Source organism: Tamandua tetradactyla, chromosome 3 (genome assembly GCF_023851605.1).
Source record: "Tamandua tetradactyla isolate mTamTet1 chromosome 3, mTamTet1.pri, whole genome shotgun sequence".
NCBI lineage: Eukaryota > Metazoa > Chordata > Mammalia > Pilosa > Myrmecophagidae > Tamandua > Tamandua tetradactyla.
In genome coordinates, this window is record NC_135329.1 from 140100911 (window position 1) to 140118691 (window position 17781).

At 37.7% G+C, this 17781-nt stretch overlaps 1 protein-coding gene across 3 annotated transcripts in view; it reads left to right on the top strand.

Annotated features, from left to right (window-relative positions):
• CERS6 (ceramide synthase 6) overlaps nt 1-17781 on the top strand; it is a 389110-nt gene that overhangs the window by 226499 nt on the left and 144830 nt on the right. The gene's annotated exons all lie outside the window — the stretch shown is intronic.

Below are 17781 nucleotides of genomic sequence, written 5' to 3' on the forward strand. Positions count from 1 at the left end.
GTGCAGATATTTTGTGACAGGGAAGATGATGAAATGATAAAATGGTAATGAGAGGATTGATAAAATGTCAGAATATTTTTGTCTTTAAAATGTTTCATTCTCACTAAAATTATATGGGGTTTCCAGATATCTTATTTTTATATTTTTCAATGGAGAAAACCCTTTAACTTATTATACTGGAGGGAATAACATTTCCCTTTGCTTCCTCCTTGGTTACAACCTTGATTGTTTGCCAGTGGTAGACATAAATGATGTCACCCCTTTTTGTCATGGCTAAATTCTTTGCTCAGACTTTATACTCTTGCCCTATCCTGTCTTTGCCTTTCCTTTCCCTTCTCCTTTTCCCTTCCCCATTCCTTCTGTTCCTATTTTCTTCCCTTCCTTCCTCCCCCTGGGCTACCTTACCTCCCCACCTCCTCCACCCTCCATCATGGACTAAAAGTTCACTACTGTCCTTGTCACGTGGTTACCTATGTGCTTCCCAAACCTATTGGGAACTGAATCATGTCCCCCACACAACGCCTGTTCAGGTCCAATTCCTAATCCTTTGGTATGTAAATTTATTTGTTAGTATGACCTTTGAAGATGTTATTAGCTAAGTTTAAGGTGGGCCCAAATTGAATGAGGGTGGTCCTTAATCCAATATGAAATCCTTATATACAAAAGAAATTGGACACAGGAAGAGCAAGAAACCAGAAGTCAACAGAACCCAGGGGGGAAAGGAGAAGACGTCACCATTTACATTGCCATGTGACAGAAAAGATCACCTGCTGCAAGCCCCAGAGCACCACAGTCCTCCAAAAGGAAGCATTGCCTAACTGACGCCTCGATTTGGGACTTCTCCCAGCCTCAAAAGCATGAGCTAGTAAATTCCTATTGTTTAAGCCAATTCATTGTATGGTATTTATCTTAGCAGCTGAGAAACTAAAACAGCACTTCAAGGTCAGTTCCTAAAAGTAAGTATACAATAAACAGTATGAACTAATTTCTACTATTTGTCCATGAGTAAGGTATATTGAGAAATGGGACAAATTTCAAAATCAGAGAAGTTAAAAAATAAGAAAGAGGAAAATGAAAATCCTTCAACTTTCAAAGAAGAAGCTGCTGTGCCACAGAATGTTAGTTTATCTGTAATTGTTTATTTGCTCCAGGTTTAATTCTGGCATTAGGAAACTAAATCGTAAAGCCAAAGAATCATCTGTCCATTTGGATAGGATAGGACGTGTCCTGATTTTCCATTTTCTTTCCTGTTGGTATTGGAGTTGGTGTCACATGAGAGAAGGTGAAGGATCAGAGCTACAAAGGACAAGGAGTGTGTAGTAGTCCCAGAAGAGAGCTGGAAGGAAAGGGGCCCTCCAATCTATTGCTGTCTCTGTCCATCCACCTTGTAATCATCGGTAGAGCTGTTTAGTTTGCTACCATAGCCTTCTCTTTGGCTCTGAATACTAACTGGCTCGTCCTTGTTAAACTCTGCGTTTTTTGACCCTGCCAACAAATATCAATTCTTTTTTTAAATCAAATAGCTCAACTCCTGAAGCACTTAAAACACCACCAAATTACTTCACGGAGAGATCCTGATACCATTTAAGATACTCCCCTTTTATTGCATGCCAGGGGTTGTATCTATTTGCTTTTATCTAATTCATCAGACTTCCAGTGATTTTTAAGTGGGCACTTGCTGAAAGTTCCCTAGGTTTGTGCTGATGGTGACTACATGTCACATTAATGTAGCCCTTTCAATTACTGTGAAATTCCCCTCTGGTGGGATTTCTGTACAATCCTGAATCTATAATTTTTTTTCTGCTTTCAAATAAAGTCATCTTTATAAATACAGTATTATTTATTGGCTCATGTCCCATTTTTATCAATATCACCCTTTTAAGCAACATAGATGTAAAATAAATTCCCTCCTGTTTCAAAGTTGTGGCTTTCATGGGCATGACGGGCAGGGCTGAAACTTGAAGAGACTGGGTGAAGGGAGAACTGTAAGTGGTGATACTGGAGAAAGTTTCTCTTTGTGAAGGAGTGAAGAGGTCTTCTTGGGAAAACAACATTTAATCTGTGCTTGATTTTTCTTATATGGTGATAATTAGACTTGCTAACTATAATTTTTTTAAGTATTTTTATTGAGAATACTTCACACACATACCCATCCATAGTACACAATCAGTGGCTCACAATATCATCACATAGTTGTATATTCATCACCATGATCTTTTTAGAAATTTGCATCACTCCAGAAAAAGAAATAAAAAGAAAAAAGAAAAAAATTCACATCACATACCCTTTACCCTTCCCTCTCATTGACTGCTAGTGTTGCAATTTACCCAATTTTTTTCCCTTATCTTCCCCCACATTATTTATTTATTTTATTACTCATCTGTCCACACCCTTGATAAAAGGAGCATCAGACACAAGGTTTTCACAATCACACAGTCACATTGTAAAACCTATATTGTTATAGAATCATCTTCAAGAATCAAGGCTACTAGAACACAGTTCATCAGTTCCAGCTACTTCCCTCTAGTGACTCCAATATACCATAAACTGAAAAGATATATCTATATAATGCATAGGAATAACCTCCAGGATAACCTGAAATCTCTGGATTTCAGATTGACTCTGAAATCTCTCAGCCACTGAAACTTTATTTTGTCCCATTTCTCTCTTCCCCCTTTTTGTCAAGAAGGTTTTCTCAATCCCATGATGCTGGGTCCTGGTTCATCCTATGTTGCCAGGGAGATTTATACCCCTAGGAAACATATCCCACATAGTGGGGAGAGCAATGAGTTCACCTGCTGAGCTGCTGGCTTAGAGAGAGAGAGACCACATCTGAGCAACAATAGAGGTTCTTTGGGGGGTGACTCATAGGCATAATTATAAGTAGGCTTAGCTTCTCCTTTGCAACAATAAATTTCACAGGGGTGAACCCAAGATTGAGGGCTCAGCCTGTTGAATTGGTTGTCCCCACTGCTTGTGAGAATATCAGGAATTCCTCAGATAGGGAAGTTGAATAGTTCTTCCTTTCTCCCAGTTTCCCAATAGGACTTTAAAATACTTTTTTATTCTCTGCCCAAATTACTCTGGGATATATCATGACATGACACTAACCTGAACAAACCAACATTACTTAGGTTTTTAAAAAGATTTTAATGTCAGGCCTAACATATCCCAATCCAACCTGTTTCTAAATTTTTGTCTTTTGAAACAATGGCTAACCCACTTATCAGACTATTCATTAACAACGTCCTTCTACTGTAGTAATTAATAATTTATTACCTAAGAAAGCATATCAGCATGGCATATTTATTTTTTACAACCCCTTTTTTCATGCATTATCTCATTTTACTTTTTACAGCCTCACAGCAACCCTCATATAATTAGACCTTGTGTAAGACCTATAAAAAAGATGGTTATAAATTGCAATCACATTTGCTGATGGGCTGTGATAACTCTAATCAAATAAGGGAAACTGGTCATTAGGGTTACCAGTGGGTCTGTGGCCAGAAACTTTATTAATTTGATAATTTTCCTTCTCTGCTGTCATTTAACCTCTGGAGTTTTGCCTTTGTTCAGATTAATAATCAAAGTGTTGCTCTAAAAATGGAATACCAGCTAATGATAGGCGCAAGTTTATGAATAATTCTAGCAAATTTAAATTTCAAGAGCTAAACATTAGTCTGGTTAGTAATTTGTTGCTTAATCATAGAGATTAGGCCATGTAGCCATCATCTGACCTTGATTCCTTTGTTTTCAATCTGGAAACTCAAGCATATTAAAAAAACTTCATAATTTATTAATGGTCCCTCAGTCCTAAGCCCTTCCCTGCTAGATAAGCTATTTTTAAACAAGGAAAACAAATCATGAATTGTTAGTTTTGTTTTGGTTTTTTTTTTTTCATCTTTTCCGCATACTAGTTGCATTTCCAGTTTAATCAGAGCCGAGCATTTCCAAATAGGCAAAATGATGGGGCAGAGCTGGGGATGCAAATAAACAAACAAAAAAAATTGGGAATATATCAGGATCCCCTGAACCATCTCAAACAAGTTATAAGTCCCACTACACAAATAAGAACAAAAATATCCTGGGAAATATTATTTTTCCCTCATCTCCCTATGTTAAACACATAGGGAGTCTCTTGTGCCCATCTTAAAGGACTCAGGCTCTCACTCTGGCTCTTGCTGCTATTCTCTCAGAGACCCACTGTTTCAAATGTATTTATTTTAGTTCCTTGTAAGAGTAAATGAAAATTCATGTTGGAAAGACAACTAGGACACCTGTTTTAATACTGTGACCAAAATTTGACTGTATTCTCTTTTTCCATTTGATGTTGACAATATCCATAGACAATCATTACCCAAAAGTCAACCTTTCTATGTGTTGGCTATTCAGATACATGGAGAGAATAACTTGCACGTGAAGTCTGGTCTTTGCTATAGGTAACTGGGCAACAGTCCTATCAGGTCCTTTGAAATAAGGGAAATATGAAGGAAAAAGACTTTTTCACCATATTGTCATTATAATTAAAGAAAATCACGTAAAGGTTTGCAAGTCCCTCAGAAGAAAAATGGGATATGCTAATGTTCTGTTTGTAAATGACTGTTTTTCAAATGAAACCCCAAAGGGAGGAGATATAAACCCTGGCCTGTACCCTGGTGGGCTCTTCACAGTCACCATTTCCAGTAGCTGCTCCACTTTTCTTCACGGAGGACACTTTTCAGCTGGATGAAGCTGACACAGATAATGGCCATCTTGATTGCATCAGGGAACTATTCATAAAACGAGGCTTTTCATGTACAGATGGAATTTTTTTTTCTCCTGCAACAGGAGAAAAATAAAGGATTATGGTTCTCTTGAGAGAGATTTTAAAGCCTTGTCTTAAAATTAGGTGGTCTGAGGATCTTTTGGAGTATACTACCCTTGTTAAACTGTCTTCGATATTTGTAAATTATGTTTTCAATGATTCCCACATTCTTAGCTTTATCAACTACACCTGACAGTTTTTAAGTCTCCATCAATGTTATTTGTTTTCCCTAGTTTTTATCACTAATCTAGGGCATCTCCTCTGTGAGCTACTGCAGCAGGGATGTGGAATCGGATACCAGCAAAGCTAACAACTGTGACAGTGAAATTCTGCCAAAACCAATAAGTGAATTGGAACTTACAAAGCCCTGTCTTAGTAATATGCCCTAGACCATGGAAAATGTTTTTCTTTAATAAATAGTTAGGAAATTATCTGCTTGAAAGTGGTTGTCAGATGGCCCCTCTTGGCACCATTTTAATGTTGGAAAGTAAGGGATACTAGGATGAGATGATACTGATTATCAACCATCCTGAAAGGCATCTCACCCAATATATAGTCCTTCAAATGAATCTTAAAGCTATAAATCTTTGGTTTTAAATTACTAAGCACTTAAACCCATAAACTCAGATTTTTCAGGCATCTAAGGAATCGAAAGGCATCAGAGCCTAGAGAAAGAAATTACAAGATGATATAAAATGTTTTATTAAATTACTTAATTAAAATTTGCTTTTAGTCATTAGAATATAGGACCACTAAGGTCAAGGTTATATGTACTCTGTCATGAAGGCCTGTGAGCTGGCTGTACATTTTTAAAATGCATCTGGTAATTCACATGGCAAGACATTGGATGAAACATATGGGTGAATTGAGGTAACCCTCCCAGTGCAAAACCAGCTGTAAGTATGCTCTGGAGTGGAATTTTGTATAAAAGGTTATTTTATATCATATCTTGTCAATTCCTTCTTCCTGAAAGTTAAGTACTGCTTCCATGCATCCTAATAGTTCCGAGAGGACCCGAGTACACTTCACCCAGTTCCCCTCAACGATAACATCTTACATTCCTAGAGTACAATATCAAAACTAGAAAATTGATACTGGTACAATACCCAGGCCTTATTCAGACAGAAAGGATTTTTTTTTATATCCCCTTGTTATTGACATTTAGCTTCGGCATAGAGCCTTTTTTTATAATTAATGAAAGAATATTACGATGTTACTGTTAATTATAGATCTTAGTTTGCATTAATTCTATTTTCCTATATACCACCCTATTATCAACACCTTGTAATAGTGACATTCATTTGTTCTATTTCATATAAGAAAACTTTCTTATGTTATATATTTCTTATATTATCTATTTAACCACCATCATCATCCATTCTAGGTTTCACTTAAGTTATGCGGCATAGTTTTTTTCTCTAGCTTTCCTTCTAGTGACATCCATGACCCTCATATTTCTCTTTAAGCCATACTCACACTCATCTTTGTTCATTACACTTACAGTGTTGTGCTACCATCACACAGTATTGTGCTATCCATTTCTAAACCTTTGCAATCAACCCAATTAAATTTTTTGTACTCCTTAAGCAATAATTGCCTGATCTCTACTCTCTTTCCATCTCCTGCAAACCTATGCTCTCAAATTTAACTTCATGTCTAAGTTTACTCATTACAGTTAGTTCATATTTGTGAGACCATAGAGAATTTGTCCTTTGGTTCTGACTTATTTTGCTCAACATCATGTCCTCAAGGTTCATCCACATTGTTGCATGTATCATTGCTTCATTCCTTCTTACAGCTTCATAATATTCCATCATATGTATATACCTCAGTTTGTTTATCCACTGATCAGTTGGGCTGTTTCCAACTATTGGTACTCATGAATATTGTTGCTATACACATAAGTGTGAAAATGTTTGTTTGTGTCCCTGCTTTCAGTTCTTCTGAGTATATACCTTGTAACAGAATTGCTGGATCATATGGCAATTCTATACTTACCTCCTTGAGGAACCACCAAATTGCCTTCCATAGTGGTTTTTACCATTCAATATTCCTACCAACAGTGAATAAGTGTATCTCTTTCTCCACATCCTCTCTAACACTTGTAGTTTTCTGTTTTTTTTTTTCCTTCAGTAATGGCCATTCTAGTAGGTGTGAAATGGTATGAAATGGTATACCATTGTGGTTTTTATTTGCATTTCCCAAATAGCTAGTGAAGTTGAGCATCCTTCCATATGCTTTTTAGCTATTTGTATTTCCTCTTTGGAAAAGTTTCTATCCATGTCTTTTTTTTTTTTCCTTTGGTGCATGGACTGAGAATTGAACCCAGGTCTCCCACATGGCAGACAAGCATTCTACCACTGATCCACCTGTGTACCCCTTCTATCCCATTTTTTAATTGGGTTGTCTATCTTTTTGTTGTTAAATTGTACGATTTCTCTAAATATTCTGGATATTAAACCCTTATCAGGTATATGATTTCCAAATATTTTCTCCCATTGAGTAGAATGCCTTTCTGTTTTCTTGACCAAGTCTTTTGACACAGAAAAGTGTTCAGTTTTGAGGAGATTCCATTTCTTCTTTCATTGCTTGTGCTTTGAGTGTAAGGTCTAGGACACCACCTCCTACCACAGGATCTGGCAGAGGCCTTAACCTAAGCCTTCGTATTGTAAATCAGGTGTTATATACAGCTGGACCACAGCCATGTGTACAAACCTTAGTAATCAAGACAATGCCATTTTGGTCTCCAAAAGGAAAGTGGCATCTTTGCTTGTGAGCTTTTTATTTAGCTTTAGTCTTCTCAAGGTTAATTGACCTATTACTTTTCTCTTAAATAGGCCCCAGGGAACTAGAAAGAGAAATCCTGCCTTCATGGTGTCAGAACATGTCCTAGAGCATTCATTGGCCCCAAAATGATGGCAGTACTAATCCTGAATTGATTTGTGTACAAATTGAGAAATATGAGTAAGTTTTAAAGTGATAAATGTACATTCAGAAGTTGTCAACAAAGAGTCTTCTCAGTGTCTGGGTTTGGAATGCAGTTTGGTATTCTGGGTTATATGTCCTGCCACTATAGGACAGATTTTTAAATTTAGATTCATAAGTCCTCTGGCTTCATATCTCTCTACCTTTTATAGCAGATGAAAGACCTGGAGCTATGATTATATATAACCTGGATAAATGTCAATTTTCAGAATTGGTAAAATGTGGTATCAGTATTGATCAAAAGTACATTGAGTCATGGTTCAGAAAATAATATTGAAGAGGTAAAGTTTCACATGGAAATTCCTTCTACTATATGGTTTAATTGTTTTGTTTTGTTTTGTTTTTGCCTATAACCCCTACCCAATAACAGGTGACAATACTTTCTTGTACATCCTTGTATGACTCATTACAGTATTATGAACTTTTATAAAAATCTATGTACTATTTGTATTTTATAGGTTAAGATACTTGAAGGTGAATTTGGAACTATTTTTATTGTACCGTTTTCACTGTATCTAGTTTATAGTTGATCCTCTGTGGCGATTGAATATACTTTTCAAATGGAAATGTCAGAACATAGACAGGTTGCTAATTTCCCTAAAGAGGCTATTCTGAATTTAACTATAGTAGGTACATGGTGTCATAAGGCTGTGATTATGTTTAACAGAGAAGGAAATTTTGATAAATAAATACCTTCTCATTGCATCACATCAGTAACCCAGTTAAAGTACAAGAAGAATACAGTTTCTCTGATGTGTTAAAAGGAGAAAATTGGTAAATGTGAAATAGAGGACAGAGTGGAGGAAATTGGAGGAAAGGGGAGCTCCCTTCTGAATGCTTTTGTGTATTACAAGGCTGAATGGAGAAAAATGATAAACAGCTAGCTTTGGAACTCTTTTCTCTGCCCCCTTCTTACTTTCCCTAAGTAGTGGCCCCACACTCAGCCTCATGGAAACACTGAAATGCTTTCCAACCAAAAGTTAGGGGTGAGGCCGCGTGGCGCCCACGCCCCGCAGCAGCCGACCCGCCCGCCCTCCTTCTCCCCTCTTTCCCCTCCTGCTCCGGCGGCTCTCCCCACCACAGTGCCCTCTTCCCCCGCCTTCACCGGCTCCTCCACCACCAGCCTCGACAGCCGTGCCGCCCTCACCTTTCCTCCTCCAGAACAGCTACTGGGGGAGTGGAGACAATACAGAGCAGCTCCCGCAGCCACGACGGAGATCAAAGGGACAACGTACCCCATCCTGGAACAGCTGACTGTCTGGGAGAACCAGCTCCGGTGAGAACACCGAGGGATGCGGGCTTTCCTGGGCGGGACGGCAAGCGGCCGGAGTCCCTCCCTTCCTCCTTCCCAGGCCAGCTGGCAGAATTGGGCAGGCGGTCCCCTCAGGCCACGGCGGCTGGTGTCCCCACCACGCGAGGCCCCCCCGGACCAACTGAAAGAGTTGGGTCAGAAATCCCCAGACTGCGGGGAACGGTGACCAGGGGGTCCCTTCCAAACACGTGACTCCCCGGACCGCCTGGGAACAGTGCACTCTCCCAGGCTGCGATAGCTGGCGCCCTTCTGCCACGCTTGGCGCCCCGGGCCGACTAGGAAATTTGGTTGGGCGCTCTCACGTGCTGCGGCGGCCGGCGACCCTCCCCGCGTTCGGACCCCCGGGCCGGCTGGCACTCTTCCAAGACGCTTCGGCTGCCAAACCTCCCCTACGGCGAGAGTTTTCCAGAGTTAAAGGACCCACAGCAACTTTTACTGGTGAATCCCGTAGACAAACGTGTGCCACGAGCGCCACCTACTGGGCAGGATAAGAAAAACAGAACCCAGAGATTTCACAGAAAAATCTTACAACCTGTGGGGTCCAACACTCAGGGAAATCAGACTAAATGCCCAGACGCCAGCAGAAGATAACGGATCACGCTCAGAAAATTGAAAATATGGCCCAGTCAAAGGACAAACCAATAGTTCAAATGAGATACAGGAGCTGAAACAACTAATGCTGAATATACGAACAGAAATGGAAAACCTCTTCAAAAATGAAATCGATAAATTGAGGGAGGACATGAAGAAGACATGGGCTGAACATAAAGAAGAAATAGAAAAACTGAAAAAACAAATCACAGAGCTTATGAAAGTGAAGGATAAAGTAAAAAAGATGGAAAAAACAATGGATACCTACAATGATAGATTTAAAGAGAAAGAAGATAGAATTAGTGATTTGGAGGATACAACATCTGAATTCCAAAAAGAAACAGAAACTATCCGGAAAAGAATGGAAAAATTCGAACAGGGTATCAGGGAACTCAAGGACAAAATGAACCGCACAAATATATGTGTTGTGGGTGTCCCAGAAGGAGAAGAGAAGGGAAAAGGAGGAGAAAAACTAATGGAAGAAATTATCACTGAAAATTTCCCAACTCTTATGAAAGACCTAAAATTACAGATCCAAGAAGTGCAGCACACCCCAAAGAGATTAGACCCAAATAGGCGTTCCCCAAGACACTTATTAGTTAGAATGTCAGAGGTCAAAGAGAAAGAGAGGATCTTGAAAGCAGTGAGAGAGAAGCAATCCATCACATACAAGGGAAACCCAATAAGACTATGTGTAGATTTCTCAGCAGAAACCATGGAAGCTAGAAGACAGTGGGATGATATATTTAAGTTACTAAAAGAGAAAAACTGCCAACCAAGACTCCTATATCCAGCAAAATTCTCCTTCAAAAATGAGGGAGAAATTAAAACATTCTCAGACAAAAAGTCACTGAGAGAATTTGTGACCAAGAGACCAGCTCTGCAAGAAATACTAAAGGGAGCACTAGAGTCAGATACAAAAAGACAGGAGAGAGAGATATGGAGAAGAGTGTAGAAAGAAGGAAAGTCAGATATGATATATATAATACAGAAGACAAAATGGTAGAGGAAAATATTATCCAAACAGTAATAACACTAAATGTTAATGGACTGAATTCCCCAATCAAAAGACATAGACTGGCAGAATGGATTAAAAAACAGGATCCTTCTATATGCTGTCTACAGGAAACGCACCTTAGACCCAAAGATAAATATAGGTTGAAAGTGAGAGGTTGGGAAAAGATATTTCATGCAAATAACAACCAGAAAAGAGCAGGAGTGGCTATACTAATATCCAACAAATTAGACTTCAAATGTAAAACAGTTAAAAGAGACAAAGAAGGACACTATATACTAATAAAAGGAACAATTAAACAAGAAGACATAACAATCATAAATATTTATGCACCGAACCAGAATGCCCCAAAATACGTGAGGAACACACTGCAAACACTGAAAAGGGAAATAGACACATATACCATAATAGTTGGAGACTTCAATTCACCACTCTCATCAATGGACAGAACATCTAGACAGAGGATCAATAAAGAAATAGAGAATCTGAATATTACTATAAATGAGCTAGACTTAACAGACATCTATAGGACATTACATCCCACAACAGCAGGATACACCTTTTTTTCAAGTGCTCAAGGATCATTCTCAAAGATAGACCATATGCTGGGTCACAAAGCAAGTCTTAACAAATTTAAAAAGATTGAAATCATACACAACACTTTCTCGGATCATAAAGGAATGAAGTTGGAAATCAATAATAGGCGGAGTGCCAGAAAATTCACAAATACATGGAGGCTCAACAACACACTCTTAAACAACAAGTGGGTCAAAGAAGAAATTGCAAGAGAAATTAGTAAATACCTAGAGGCGAATGAAAATGAAAACACAACATATCAAAACTTATGGAACGCAGCAAAGGCAGTGCTAAGAGGGAAATTTATTGCCCTAAATGCCTTTATCAGAAAAGAAGAAAAGGCAAAAATGCAGGAATTAACTGTCCACTTGGAGGAACTGGAGAAAGAACAGCAAACTAATCCCAAAGCAAGCAAAAGGAAAGAAATAACAAAGATTAGAGCAGAAATAAATGAAATTGAAAACATGAAAACAATAGAGAAAATCAATAAGACCAGAAGTTGGTTCTATGAGAAAATCAATAAAATTGATGGGCCCTTAGCAAGATTGACAAAAAGAAGAAGAGAGAGGATGCAAATAAATAAGATCAGAAATGGAAGAGGAGACATAACTACTGACCTCACAGAAATAAAGGAGGTAATAACAGGATACTATGAACAACTTTACGCTAATAAATACAACAATTTAGATGAAATGGATGGGTTCCTGGAAAGACATGAACAACCAACTTTGACTCAAGAAGAAATAGATGACCTCAACAAACCAATCACAAGTAAAGAGATTGAATTAGTCATTCAAAAGCTCCCTAAAAAGAAAAGTCCAGGACCAGACAGCTTCACATGTGAATTCTATCAAACATTCCAGAAGGAATTAGTACCAACTCTCCTCAAACTCTTCAAAATAATCGAAGTGGAGGGAAAACTACCTAATTCATTCTATGAAGCCAACATCACCCTCATACCAAAACCAGGCAAAGATATTACAAAAAAAGAAAACTACAGATCAATCTCTCTAATGAATATAGATGCAAAAATCCTCAATAAAATTCTAGCAAATCGTATCCAACAACACATTAAAAGAATTATACATCATGACCAAGTAGGATTTATCCCAGGTATGCAAGGATGGTTCAACATAAGAAAATCAATTAATGTAATACACCACATCAACAAATCAAAGCAGAAAAATCACATGATCATCTCAATTGATGCAAGAAGGCATTTGACAAGATTCAACATCCTTTCCTGTTGAAAACACTTCAAAAGATAGGAATACAAGGGAACTTCCTTAAAATGATAGAGGGAATATATGAAAAACCCACAGCTAATATCATCCTCAATGGGGAAAAATTGAAAACTTTCCCCCTAAGATCAGGAACAAGACAAGGATGTCCACTATCACCACTATTAGTCAACATTGTGTTAGAAGTTCTAGCCAAAGCAATTAGACAAGAAAAAGAAATACAAGGCATCAAAATTGGAAAGGAAGAAGTAAAACTATCACTGTTTGCAGACGATATGATACTATACGTCGAAAATCCGGAAAAATCCACAACAAAACTACTAGAGCTAATAAATGAGTACAGCAAAGTAGCAGGCTACAAGATCAACATTCAAAAATCTGTAGCTTTTCTACATACTAGTAATGAACAAGCTGAGGGGGAAATCAAGAAACGAATCCCATTTACAATCGCAACTAAAAGAATAAAATACCTAGGAATAAATTTAACCAAAGAGACAAAAAACCTATATAAAGAAAACTACAAAAAACTGCTAAAAGAAATCACAGAAGACCTAAATAGATGGAAGGGCATACCGTGTTCATGGATTGGAAGACTAAATATAATTAAGATGTCAATCCTACCTAAACTGATCTACAGATTCAATGCAATACCAATCAAAATCCCAACAACTTATTTTTCAGAATTAGAAAAACCAATAAGCAAATTTATCTGGAAGGGCAGGGTGTCCCGAATTGCTAAAAACATCTTGAGGAAAAAAAACGAAGCTGGAGGTCTCGCGATGCCGGACTTTAAGGCATATTATGAAGCCACAGTGGTCAAAACAGCATGGTATTGGCATAAAGATAGATATATCGACCAATGGAATCGAATAGAGTGCTCAGATATAGACCCTCTCATCTATGGACATTTGATCTTTGATAAGGCAGTCAAGCCAACTCACCTGGGACAGAACAGTCTCTTCAATAAATGGTGCCTAGAGAACTGGATATCCATATGTAAAAGAATGAAAGAAGACCCGCATCTCACACCTTATACAAAAGTTAACTCAAAATGGATCAAAGATCTAAACACTAGGTCTAAGAGCATAAAACAGTTAGAGAAAAATGTAGGGAGATATCTTATGAATCTTACAACTGGAGGTGGTTTTATGGACCTTAAACCTAAAGCAAGAGCACTGAAGAAAGAAATAAATAAATGGGAGCTCCTCAAAATTAAACACTTTTGTGCATCAAAGAACTTCATCAAGAAAGTAGAAAGACAGCCTACACAATGGGAGATAATATTTGGAAATGACATATCAGATAAAGGTCTAGTATCCAGAATATATAAAGAGATTGTCCAACTCAACAACAAAAAGACAGCCAACCCAATTACAAAATGGGAAAAACACTTGAACAGACACCTACCAGAAGAGGAAATACGGATGGCCAAGAGGCACCTGAAGAAATGCTCAATATCCCTGGCCATTAGAGAAATGCAAATCAAAACCACAATGAGATATCATCTCACACCCACCAGAATGGCCATTATCAACAAAACAGAAAATGACAAGTGCTGGAGAGGATGTGGAGAAAGAGGCACACTTATCCACTGTTGGTGGGAATGTCAAATGGTGCAACCACTGTGGAAGGCAGTTTGGCGGTTCCTCAAAAAGCTGAATATAGAATTGCCATACGACCCAGCAATACCATTGCTAGGTATCTACTCAAAGGACTTAAGGGCAAAGACACAAACGGACATTTGCACACCAATGTTTATAGCAGCGTTATTTACAATTGCAAAGAGATGGAAACAGCCAAAATGTCCATCAACAGAAGAATGGCTAAATAAACTGTGGTATATACGTACGATGGAATATTATGCAGCTTTAAGACAGGATAAACTTATGAGGCATGTAATAACATGGATGGACCTAGAGAATATTATGCTGAGTGAGTCCAGCCAAAAACTAAAGGACAAATACTGTATGGTCCCACTGATGTGAATGGACATTCGAGAATAAACTTGAAATATGTCATTGGTAACAGAGTCCAGCAGGAGTTAGAAACAGGGTAAGATAATGGGTAATTGGAGCTGAAGGGATACAGACTGTGCAACAGAACTAGATACAAAAACTCAAAAATGGACGGCACAATAATACCTAATTGTAAAGTAATCATGTTAAAACACTGAATGAAGCTGCATCTGAGCTATAGGGTTTTTTTGTTGTTGTTTTTTACTACCATTACTACTTTTATTTCTTTTCTCTATATTAACATTTTATATCTTTTTCTGTTGTGTTGCTAGTTCCTCTAAACCGATGCAAATGTACTAAGAAACGATGATCATGCATCTATGTGATGATGTTAAGAATTACTGAGTGCATATGTAGAACGGTATGATTTCTAAATGTTGTGTTAATTACTTTTTTTTATTTTTATTTTTTTTTCTTTTTTTCTTTCTTTCCGTTAATAAAAAAATTAAAAAAAAAAACAAAAAACCCCACCCCTGAGCAACCAACTGAATTAATAAAAAAACATCACCTTGGAAAAAAAAAAAAAAAAGTTAGGGGTGGACGGGCAACTGTGGCTCAGGGTCAGAGTTCTCGTTTCCCATGCCGGAGACCCAGCTCCGATTCCTGGTGCCTGCCCATGCAAAAAAAAAAAAAAAGTTAGGGGCACATGAATCAACAAAGTTTTTTTTTCTGCTTTTTCTAGGTGCAAGAGGCATTCTAGAAAATGTAGTTTTAATATCAGTGTGTAAGAATTTTAAAGGCATTTTGATAGTTAATGAAATAGTAGGGCAGAATATTTGATTACCTGAAACACATTAACAAAATCCAAAATATATAGTCTCTAACCGGGCACCTATCTCCTCCCAATTATTAAATCTCATCTTTTTAAAAAATTTCCTGGAGGGCCTTGCTTTCATAAGCTGTATTAGGAAGGTTCTGACTGACCATCTCACACTAGTAAACCAGTGACTAGTAATTTGTATTACTCTTCCTAGGGCAATTGACTTAAAAAAAAAAATGAATATGATGGTATCATTATGGAATGAATGTGTAACAGTGGTGTTTTCTGACTTGGTCAAATGAGCAGGTGGGAGACAAGGTATATATCGTTGGGTACCATTTTAAAAGTAGCTGTGTGGACAAGGGATAGGTCAAGCCTACTTAAAATTAAGCCTAAGAGTCACCCCCAGGAGAACCTCTTTTGTTGCTCAGATGTGGCCTCTCTCTCCAGCCAACATGATGAGCTGTCTCACCACCCTCCCCCTGTCTATGTGGGACATGACTACCAGGGGTGTGGACCTTCCTGGCAACGTGGGACAGAAATCCCAGAATGAACTGAGATTCAGCATCAAGGGATTGAGAAAAACCCTAGAATGAGCTGAGGCTTAGCAACAAGGGACTGAGAAAATCTTCTCTACCAAAAGGGGGAAGAGTGAAATGAGACAAAGTGTCAATGGCTGAGAGACTCCAAACAGAGTCGAGAGGTTATCCTGGAGGTTATTCTTACGCATTAAGTAGATATCACCTTGTTATCCAAGATGTAATGGAGAGGCTGGAGGGAACTGCCTGAAAATGTAGAGCTGTGTTCCAGTAGCCATGTTTCTTGATGATGATTGAATAATGATATAGCTTTTACAATGTGACTGTGTGATTGTGAAAACCTTGTGTTTGATGCTCCTTTTATCTACCTTATCAACAGACGAGTAGCACATATGGAATAAAAATAAATAATAGGGGAAACAAATGTTAAATTTAGTTTGAAGTGCTAGCGATCAATGAAAGGGATCAGTAAGGGGTATGGCATGTATACTCTTTTTTTTTTCTCTGTTATCATTTTATTTCTTTTTCTGAACTGATGCAAATGTTCTAAGAAATGATGAATATGCAGCTATGTGATGATATTGAGAATTACTGATTATATATGTAGAACGGAATGATATGTTAATGTTTTTGTTTGTTTCTTCTTAATTTTTTTAATAAATAAATAAATTTTAAAAATAACTGAAAAAAAAGTAGCTGTGTATAGTAGTTTTCAGGCAGAGAACACAGTGTTGCTGAATAGGTTATCAAATGACTTATCTCTGGGAGAACCTTCTATCAGATAAGGTGTTCAAGGTTTGGCAAAAAAAGAAAGAAAAAACTCTATCTTACCATAGCTACTTTCCCTGCTAGGAGTTCCTCATATACTAAGAAAGTCCATATGACAGAAATTAGCACAGCTTGACTCTTTTTTTGGTTTTTTTCGTATCTTTTTTAATCTTAGAGGGAATTACAAAACAATTGGTAGATACTATGTTGGCGAGCTAGCTAAAGATAATGTGTGTGGAACTTGCCTTTGGTATACATAGATTGGACTTTAAAACGACAGTGCATTTTAATCTTTAAATTCTCCTAAGAAGAAAATATATTCTTTTGAGTTAGAATACTCCATAAAGCTCTTGTGTTCAATTTGATCTCATTTCATAAGTAAGGAAACTGAGGCATGGAGAAAGTATGTAACTTGCAGTAGGACACACAACTAGTAAATGGCTGAACCAAGAATCAAGTTCGGCAGACTGGCCTGGCCCATTCTCTTAACTATTATATTGTATTATACTACATCATTAACCAATTAAAATTTACAAAAGTTACCCCCCAAAATGTAAAAGGCTTATTTTAGAATAACCTTGCTTTCTGACAAAGTCTAATACCCTTCTAGATAATAAAACATGAGCCTTATGTAAAGGGATGCTTGTTTTACATCTTTGGGGTGTAGGGGAGACGGTGATGGGGTAGAGGACTTGTATCCAGTTAGTAACACATGTTAAGATGAAGCCACATCACAAAATGGTCCCCAGAAATGTTTAATTGCTTCAAAAGAAGACCATTTCATTTGGCTCTGCCTTTAGCTTGGGCCTTGAGGACACTAGAATCAAGTTAAAGTTTCTGCCCATAAGTATCCACAGATGAGAAAATCTAGAAATCTAGCTTCCTCCAAAGAAAGGAAATTTGAGACAACTTCCTAACGTTATGTTATCATCTCACATGAGGCCAATATTATCTAATGAGTTTTTTTCCCCCTGCTTTCTACCAGTGCCTCATTTTATACTGGGAATGTTTTCAGCTGTATCTTATGATGCTTTGTCATAGTGAGGCTTTTCTTTTTTTTCCCTCAAGGGGTGGGGTAGAAAAGTATTTTTATATTATGCTCCAACCTCTAGACAAAACCAGTGTAACAATACAAAACAAACATATGGCAATAGGAAATCTGTTTGAAATATTTT